Below are 9,665 nucleotides of genomic sequence, written 5' to 3' on the forward strand. Positions count from 1 at the left end.
GGGGGGGGGGGGGGGGGGGGGAGGACAGTAATGTAGCGTGTAGCGCATGGGATCACCTGCACTACAGTAGCAATCTCAATAGGGTTTATTTTGGGGGGAGGGCTTATTTTAGAGGAATTTTACACAGTAAGGGGAGGGCTTATTTTCAGGATAGGTCTTATTATCGGGGAAACACGGATCCCAGCAAATGGACCTCTGAACAGAAACAATGTTGCTGAGAACCCAAACTGTTTTGCATATATGTTTACTCACTTTATATTTGTCATATATGTTTTTATAGATACTTATGGTCTCCCCATTGGAATATAAACAGCTTACAAAGAAAGATTGTTTTATTCTTTCACAATATAGACAGACAGACAGATAGGAAGGTCTCAGTTTCCAATATGAAAATGAGAGTCCTGCTTGGACCCCTCCCCTGGCTTCTAGAACATGGTTTTCTCATATCTTTATTGGTCTCTCTCACTGGTTTCCCTTCTTCCTCATTAACCCTAAGAATAATTATCTCCAAAAGTTCTGGCTTTGATCTCTTGTCTCTACAATCTTTTCTCCATTTTGACAGCCTAATTGGGCTCCCTACCTAGCCTATCTTCTCTCATCATCCATTCAAGTGATTTTCCTTAAGTGCAGATCTGGCGAAGGCACTTCTCTACTCAATCAACTCCAGTTGGGATTCATTCCCTTCTAGGATAAAATATAAACTCCTCTCTTTAACTTTTAAAGCCTGACACCAACCTCTCTTCCAGCCTCAGGGTACATTACTCCTTCTCCTGAATTCTATTATCCAACTAAACTAGCTTCCTCTTTGCTCCTAACTCCCCCATTTCTTTCAACCTTTCTCACAGTCATTCAGATTCAAAACCTTGGTTATTCTTAACTCTTCTCCCTCCCTTACCCTCACTGTCCCATTTTTAATCAGTTACCAATTTTATTGAATCTACATCCATTTTTTTTATTCCCATCCTCTCTTTCCAGTCCCACTATGACCTCTCAAGTCTGGGCAATAATCATGTGTTACTTAGAATAACATAATAGCGCCCAAATGGTCACCCTGGTTCCTATATGATGGCTCTACAATCTGTCTTTCATACACCCACAAGAATAATCTTTGTCATGCACAATTCTGAACCTGCAGCTGAAACCCTCAGGGCCTTGATTTCCTTACCAAAAAATGGGTGGGTTGGTCTCCATGATCTCAAAGATCCCCTCCCTACTCCAAATCAGTGATCCCTTGATCCTGTGTCACTTCCCTGCTCATTTCATTGACCATCCAAGGCCTAATGAATAAAACACAAACTCCACCCATCATTCAAGGCCATTTACAAACTGGTTCCAAACAATGCTTCCAGGCTTATTTCATGAACTCTAATGCCAAACAGGACTGAGATTTGTTCCTTGACATTGTTCTGCCCTCTCCCACCTTTTCACATGCCAGTCCCCATCCCTAAAGCACACTCCATCTGACATTTTGACATCCTCCATCAAAGCCAAGTTCACATGCCACCTCTTCCATGAAGCCTTCTTTTACCATCCCACCGGTTAATCTCTTGAGTAAATCCTTTTTTAACTTCTCCTAGGCTGATAATCATTTTCTAAGCTTTATTAGAGTTATATGATGAATTTCAGCCCCACCCTACCCTACCCCCACATTGCAAGTTCATGGAGTACAGGAACTATGATTTCATCTTAGATCTAAAAATCCTAGCACAGTGCTCTGCACATAGTAGGCTCTTGGTCAACATCAACAGAATGGAAGCTCAGAACCCCAGGACAGCCATAGAAGTAGAGCAAATCAAATTGAGGAATATCAGGCTGAAGCTACGGTTAATCCTTAGAGCCAAACACCAAGTGTGTGTACTGGGGACCATTTTTTCTTGTAGAAAGCAATTGTACCTCTTCACTCTTCACTCAGTTTCCTGCTTGGAAATTCACATTGTCATCCCGAGGAATAATTGTGTTTGACCATGAGTTCTCTGTTCGGCTTAGTGAACAATGCGGGATATGAATGCATCCCCATTTTCATCCCAGTCATTTTCCTCTGGCTGCTGCTGCTATCCCTCCTCCAGACTTTGCCACCAGAGACCATAGCTGGGAGGTGCTGTTTCTCAGTCTTCATTGGCCTAGAACCATTCATCCTCACTTTCAACCCATCACAATTTAATCTAATCCGTCCATTAGAGGAATCTGGACTAGAACATACTCAACAAGTGGGTGCCCCATCTCTGCTTGAAGACTAGGACCAGTACCTCTGCTGCCAACCCATAGCACTGTTGGATGGTTCTAATTGTTAGGAAGTCTTTCCTGATCACAGGCCTAAATTTGACTTTTTGCCACATCCATCCACCATTCTTCATTCAGTCCTTGGGTGGCCAAACAGAATGAATGTATTTGCTCTTCCATGGGACATCCCTTTGAGTACTTAAATATAACCATCATACCCCATCCCTCAAGAATTCTCCAAACAGAAGACGTCCAATGCTTAAACTAGTCTTCATAAGACATGGACCCAAGGTCCTTCACCATCCTGGTTACCATCCTCTGGACACTTCTACCTACTTCATCAATATCCTACATAATATTCCAGCTGAGATCTGAAGAGAGCAGAAGAAAATGGATGATCACCACCTTCTGATCTCTAGGAACTGTGTCCCTCACTGCAACCAAAGCCCATATGAGCTTTTGGGCAGCCCCATCATATGTTAGCCCATATTGAACTTGTAGTCCACTTAAATCCCTAGAGCTGTTTGTGAAGAACCAAAACCCAGTTGGTATGGGGTATCAGAAGCCTTGAAGGTGGCAGCCTCACCTTGGATGCAGGCAGTGGCCCAAATTCCAACCAAGAGTATATGTGGTCACTTTGTGGAAAGAAAGAATCAGTTCTGCCAAAGAGGGGCATGGCAGGAAGGTGGTTCTGTAGGGAGCATGCCAGAGCTGTGGGAGCTAACAAAGAAGAAGAAAATAACAGGAAAAGAAGACTCTGTCCCCAGGTAAAATAAGTGCTTTATTCAAGATATTAATGCAGGATTAAAAGATGAAACAGAAATATTCTTCATGAACTGGTCCCAATTTTTCTCTAACTGAAGAGCAATTGGAAAACTTAATTAAGAAATTGAGAAAAAGCCAGTGTAGGTGTGAATTATACACTTAGAGAACAAATAATGTCAGATCCTGCATTTTGTGATGTCTTAAATGACCCCAAAATGGCGATTCTGTATCCAAGTATATAAAACAACAGGCTTCAATTTTAGGTAATATTGGAGGATCAGATTTACTAGGACAGAGAAGATGTTTTGTTGGATTTGAAGCTGGAAGGGGAAAATTGTCTTATTTCGTTGATAAAAGATCTACTTCCTGCTAGTATAAAGGGTGACCACAAGATTCAAGGTAAAAAGAGAATTATGGATTTGAAAGGCTTCCAATTGATATTCAGCATTTATGTTTGAGCAAAATTCCTGGGTTAATAGAAGAAAACTTAGCTATGGTTGGAATTGGAAGGCACTTACATGGTGTGGCAACAGGTACTGCATGATGATGTTTACTTGGAACCTATCCTGTCACATGCAAAGAAAGAAATGAGGAGCCTGTAGTCAAGCATATATAGAGTGATAAAACAGATGCAGAAAATGACACTTTGGTAAATGAAGGCAGTGAAAAGACTGCATTAGAGCAGAGGATCCCTTTGGCCACTATTGTTATTGTCCTTGGTTGTCACCACACCTGTATGTGTGATTGGAGGCATCAAGCAGGCAAAGAAGTTTTCGAGTCCCTAGGATGTGAGTCAGTGGAATTGAACTATTTCTGATCACTGAGTGGCTGGGCCACTTGTGGAATGTGGGAAACAACTTTAGAAACATCAAAAATAAATATAAAGAAAAGAGATGATCAGACCAGTAATAATGAAGAGCAAGACCATGAAGGATACAGGAAAACAGATGATAATCCTGAGAGTTTATCTGGACTTCTTATTGTTGAAGAAAGAAAAAATATGGGTCATTTCGGTAAACTGCTGATTGACCAAGGCTGAATCCAATATTTACAACAGAAGGAATGCAATGCTTCTTTGCAGACTACTTTATGTCTTTAGAAAATATCCTATTAAGATGACAGAATACCCAGGTGAACTCAGCCATCATTCCCCTCCAAACAGCTTTAAAATAACTCCTCAAGTCAAATTTTGGAGCACAGAGCCAGCAAAAGGTCAGAGGAAGAGATTTTTTTTCCAGCCAAGACCACTTAGTAGATGAGTATGAGAGATCTATGATACTAGGGTGGGAGCCAGCCAGGAGTACATGCAGAGGAACCACCTGCAACAAGACTTGGAGGTGGAGGCAGCAGTAGCAGCTTCAAAAGCTCTCGGCCCAGCAATAGTAAGGGAGTTGGACAACTGATCAGAGAGAGTAGACCCTTCGCTGGCATTGGGTGCAGCTGGCACTGACTGGCAATTCTATTACCCATACGCAGTTCTGTGTTGCAGTTCCAGGAGAGGGAGAAGCACTAAGCCTTGTGGGCATAGTAGAATAGGGGACCTAGTCACAGTTCTGGAGCCAGGAGGAACACTAGAACTTGTAGCTATAGAGGGACAGGGGCCCCTTCCTGGGTAAACACCAGAGTACAGACCAGGAGAACAGTGACTACATCTCTTCTAGGATCACACCACCTTGGAAGCACCAAAAATGTGCAGGTCCCCAGAATTAGTGCTGAAAACAGCAGCACAAAGGAGCCTGAAGGTTGAGACAATGCCTCCACACCTTCAGGTCAGTAGAACCCAATTTGAACATAAAATTCAAAGTCAAGAAATAGACTAGAAAAGTCAACAACAAAAAGTCAACAACAAAAACAACAACAAAAAAAGAACCTGACTATAAAAATCTACTATGGTGTCAGGGAAGACCAAGACAAACTCAGAGGAAGATAACGTGAAAACAGCTACAAAAAAAAAGCCTCAAAGAAAAAATGCTTATTGGAAACAAGCCCAATAAGAACTCTTGGAAAAGTCAAGAAGGAGATGAGAGTGGGAGAGGAAAAACTGGGAAAAGAAATGAGAGCTATGCAAAAATAAACAAATAAATTATATATATATATATGAAAATAGAATTAACAGCTTGGTAAAAGAAGAACAAAAAATACTGAAAAAAAATAATGCCTTAAAAAGCAGAACTGACCAACTGGAAAAAAGAGGTACAAATCTCACAGGAGAAAATAATTCCTTAATAATTAGAATTGGGCAAATGGTAGTTGATGACTCCATAAGACATCAGGAAATAATAAAACAAAGTCAAAGGAATGAAAGATAGAAGAAAATGTAAAATATCTCATTGGAAAAATGACTGGCCTAGAAAACATATTGAGGAGAGATAATTTAAGGATTATTGGACTACTTGAAAGTCATGATTAAAAAAGAGTTAGACATCATATGTCAAAAAATTATAAAGGAGGCATCTAGGTGGGTCAGTAGATAGAGCACTGGGCCTAGAGTCAGAAAGACCTGATTTCAAATCCAACCTCAGACACTTACTAGCTGTGTTACCCTGGGCAAGTCACTAAATCTCTGTTTGCCTTGATCTACTGGAGAAGAAAATAGCAAACCACCCCAGTATCTTTGCCAAGAAGACCTCATGGACAGTATTTGTGTGCTATGGTCCATGGGGTCACAAAGAGCCAGACATGACAAGATTTGAAGGACTGAACAGTAACAATAAAGGAAAACTGCCCCCATATCTTAGATCCAGAGGGTAAAATAGAAATTGAAAGAATCCACTGATCATCTCCTAGATATTTAATGAAATCAAGGACTTTCAAGAATTCTGATGAGCAGATCAGAACTGAATAAAAAATCTGATATTCAAATGCAAGACTCAAGAGATGCATGAAAAAGATAAACATGAAAGAGACTTAATAAAGTTAAACTGTTTGTATTCCTATATAGGAAGATAATACATATAATTCCTAAGAACTTTGCCATTACTAGGGCAGTTAGAAACAGCCTTCATAGACAGAGACCATGGCTGCGAGTCAGTTACTTTGAAGCAATCTTCAAAAAAATTAAGGGGCGAGAAAGAGGGATGCACTGGGAGAAGGTGGAAGGGAGAGGAAGAATGGGTGAAATCATCTCACATAAAAAAAGGCATGAAAGTAAGAACTTTTACAGTGGAGAAAAAATGGGAATGGGGGTGGCAGACAATGCTTGAACCTCAGTTTCATCAAAAGTGGTTCAAAAAGGGGGAAAAAATATATGCACATATGTATATATATAATGTGTACACATACACACAATCAATTGGGTATAGGAAACTATCTTACCAAATAGGTAAATGATGGGGGCAAGTAGATAAGATAAAGGGGGAGAAGATAAATGGGAGGGCAGATTAAGGGAGTCAATGGTCAAAAGTAAAACAGACTTTTGAGGAGAAGCAGAATTAAAAAGAAAGAAAAGGATAAATAGAAGAAAATAGCATGTAGGGAAATACACAATAATCAATAACTGTAAATGTGAATGGGATGAGCTCACCCTTAAAATGGAAGCAGATATGGATTAGAAAGCAGAATCCAACAATATGTTGTTTACAAGAGACACACTTGAAAGAGAAAGACAAATACAGAGTAAAAGTAAAGGACTAGAACAGACTCTATTATGCTTCAGCCAAAGTAAAAAAAGGCAAGGGTTGCAATTGTGATCTCAGAAAAAGTAAAAGCAAAAATAGATCTAAATAAAAGAGATTATCCAGGAAACAACATTTTGCAAAAAAGTACCATAGACAATGAAGTAATATCAAAAAAATTTTATAGCAAGTTTCTCTGATAAAGGCCTTATTTCTCAAACATATAGGGAACTGAGTCAAATTTATAAAAATAAGAGCTATTCCCCAATTGACAAATGGTCAAAGGATATGAAGATAGAAGCAGCTGGTGTCTCAATGGTTAGAACACTGTAAGAACTGAGCTCAAATTCAGGCTCAGACACTTCTTAGCTTTGTGACCCTGGGCAAGTCACTTAACTTCTTATTGTCTGAAAACCATCTTTGGCAAAAAAAAAAAAAACCTCAAATTGGGGTGTCAAAATATCAGAGATGACTGAAACAAACAACAGCAACAAAAAATATGAACAGGCAGTTTTCAGAAGAAGAAATCAAAGATATGTATAGTCATATGGAAAAATGCTCTAAATAGGTATTGATTAGAGAAATGTAAAATAAAACAGTTCTAAGATACTACCTCACACCTACTAGAAATGACAAATGCTAAAGGGGATGAAGGAAGATAGGTACATAAATGCATTACTGTTGGAGTTGTAAACTAATCCAGTCATTCTGGAGAACAATCTGGAACCAAATCCAAAGTGCTATAAAACTGTTCATACCCTTTGACCTACCAATACCATTACTAGGTCTGTATCCCAAACAGATTAAAAAAGGGGCAGGGAGGCCTATTTCTACAAAGGTATTTATAACAGCTCTTTTTATACTGGCAAAGAATTGGAATTTGAAAGGATGCTTATCAGTTGGGGAAATTGAAATGATGCTAATCAGTTGGCATGTGATTGTGGCAGAGAATTACTGTTCTATAAGAAATGGGGGTGGGGGAGTTGGAAAAAAAAAACATAGCAAGAACTGATACAAAGTGAAGTGAGAAGAAATAGGAGATCATTTTGCACAATAACAGCAATGTTGTAATGAAGGTCAACTGTGGCAGACTTGGTTACTCTGATCAATACAATTCCAAAGATCTCACGATGAAAAAATGCTGCCCATCTCCAGAGAAAACAGATGAATTCTGAGTGCAAATTCAAATGCAATTTTCTCACTTGCTCTATTTTTCTTGCTTTATTGAAATATGATTAATATGTAAACATTTTTGCATAATTTCACATGGATAATTGATATCATTTTGCTTGCCTTTTCGTTGGGCGGGAAGGGATGAGAGAGAGGTAGAGAATTTGGAACTTAAGATTTTTTTTTTAATTTTTTATTTAAATTTAAATTTTTATTTTTTTAATATAATTTTATTTTATTTTATTTTACACACACACATATATATATATATATCTTTGAATATTTGATTTTAAAACTTTCAATTCCAGATTCATTCCCTTCCCCCCCTGCCACACACCCCCACTGGGGAGACAAGCAGTTCAGTATAAGTTGTACATGTGCGGCTAATGCAAAACAATAACATAGTAGATGCATTGTAAAAGACTGAATATATTTCCCTCCCTCCTATCCCACCTCCCACTTGTTCTATTCTCTACTTTGATCCTGTCCCTTTTCACAAGTGGATGCTTCCAACTTCCCTCTCCCCAGCCTGCCCTCCCTTCCATCATCCCCCCTCATATCCCCTTCCCCCCCTATTCTCCTGGAGGGTGAGATCCCCTATTTAGTGTGTATTTCACTCCCTCCTCAAGCCAGATTCAATAGGAATAAGGTTGACCCATTCCCTTTTGTCTTCCTATTCTTCCCCTCCATTGTAACCATTTTCCCTTGCCTCTTCTGTATGAGATAGTTTGCCCCACTCTGTCTCTCCCCATCTCCTCTCATTATATTCCTCTCACCTCTTAATTTCACCTTTTAAGTGTCATCCCTTCCTGTTAAATTGGTCCCGTGCCCTCTATCTATGTATACCTGTAAACATATATACACACATTCACATATGTATTCATATGCCCGCATACCCTCATATAAAGACATATATATATATATACATACACACACACACACACACACACACATATATATATATATTTCTAATCCCTTCAACTACTGAGAAAAGTTTCATGAGTTACAAGTATTGTTTTTCCATGTAGGAATGTTAATAGTTTAACTTTGGCCAGGTGGCTCAGCGAGCAAGAGCACCGGCCCCAGTGCCGGGACGACCCAGATCAAATCCGGGCCCAGACACTCAGCACCACACCCAGAAACAACAACTGGCCGTGCAACCCCAAGCAAGCCACTCAACCCCGATTGCTTTAAAAAAAAATAGTTCAACTTTGATAAGTTCCTTATGATTTCTTTTCCCTGTTTACCTTCTCATGCTTCTCTTGCTTCTTGTATCTGAATGTCAAATGTTCTATTCAACTCTGGTTTTTTCAGCAAGAATGCTTGAAAGTCCTGTATTCCACTGAATGACCATATTATCCCCTGAAACATGATACTCAGTTTTGCTGGGTAGGTGACTCTTGGTTTTAATCCCAGCTCCCTTGACCTCCGGAATATCACATTCCAGGCCCTTCGATCCCTCAGTGTAGAAGCTGCCAGATCCTGGGTTATCCTGATTGTGTTTCCACAATATTCAAATTGTTTCTTCCTGGCTGCTTGTAATATTCTCTCCTTAATCTGGGAATTCCGGAACCTGGCTATAATATTCCTAGGAGTTTTCTTTTTGGGATCTTTTTCAGTAGGTGATCAGTGGATTCTTTCAACCTCTATTTTGCCCTCTTGTTCTAAAACATCAGGGCAGTTTTCTTTGAGAACTTCCTGGAGGATGCTTTCCAGGCTCTTACTTTGGTCATGGCTCTCAGGCAGTCCAATAATTTTTAAATTATCTCTCCTGGATCTATTTTCCAGGTCAGTGGTTTTTCCCATGAGATATTTCACATTACCTTCTATTCTTTCATTTGTTTGGATCTGTTTAACAGCATCTTGATTTCTCATAAAGTCATTAGCTTCCATTTG

General features: G+C 39.4%; 1 pseudogene; it reads left to right on the plus strand.

Moving 5' to 3' along the window:
* Positions 1–2,811: 2,811 nt before the first annotated feature.
* LOC138161578 (tRNA:m(4)X modification enzyme TRM13 homolog pseudogene) lies at positions 2,812–4,084 on the plus strand (annotated as a pseudogene).
* Positions 4,085–9,665: the final 5,581 nt, after the last annotated feature.

This window comes from Petaurus breviceps, unplaced genomic scaffold (genome assembly GCF_028583685.1).
Source record: "Petaurus breviceps papuanus isolate PSGF00001 unplaced genomic scaffold, PetGlider_PUasm1.0 185, whole genome shotgun sequence".
Classification (NCBI taxonomy): domain Eukaryota; kingdom Metazoa; phylum Chordata; class Mammalia; order Diprotodontia; family Petauridae; genus Petaurus; species Petaurus breviceps.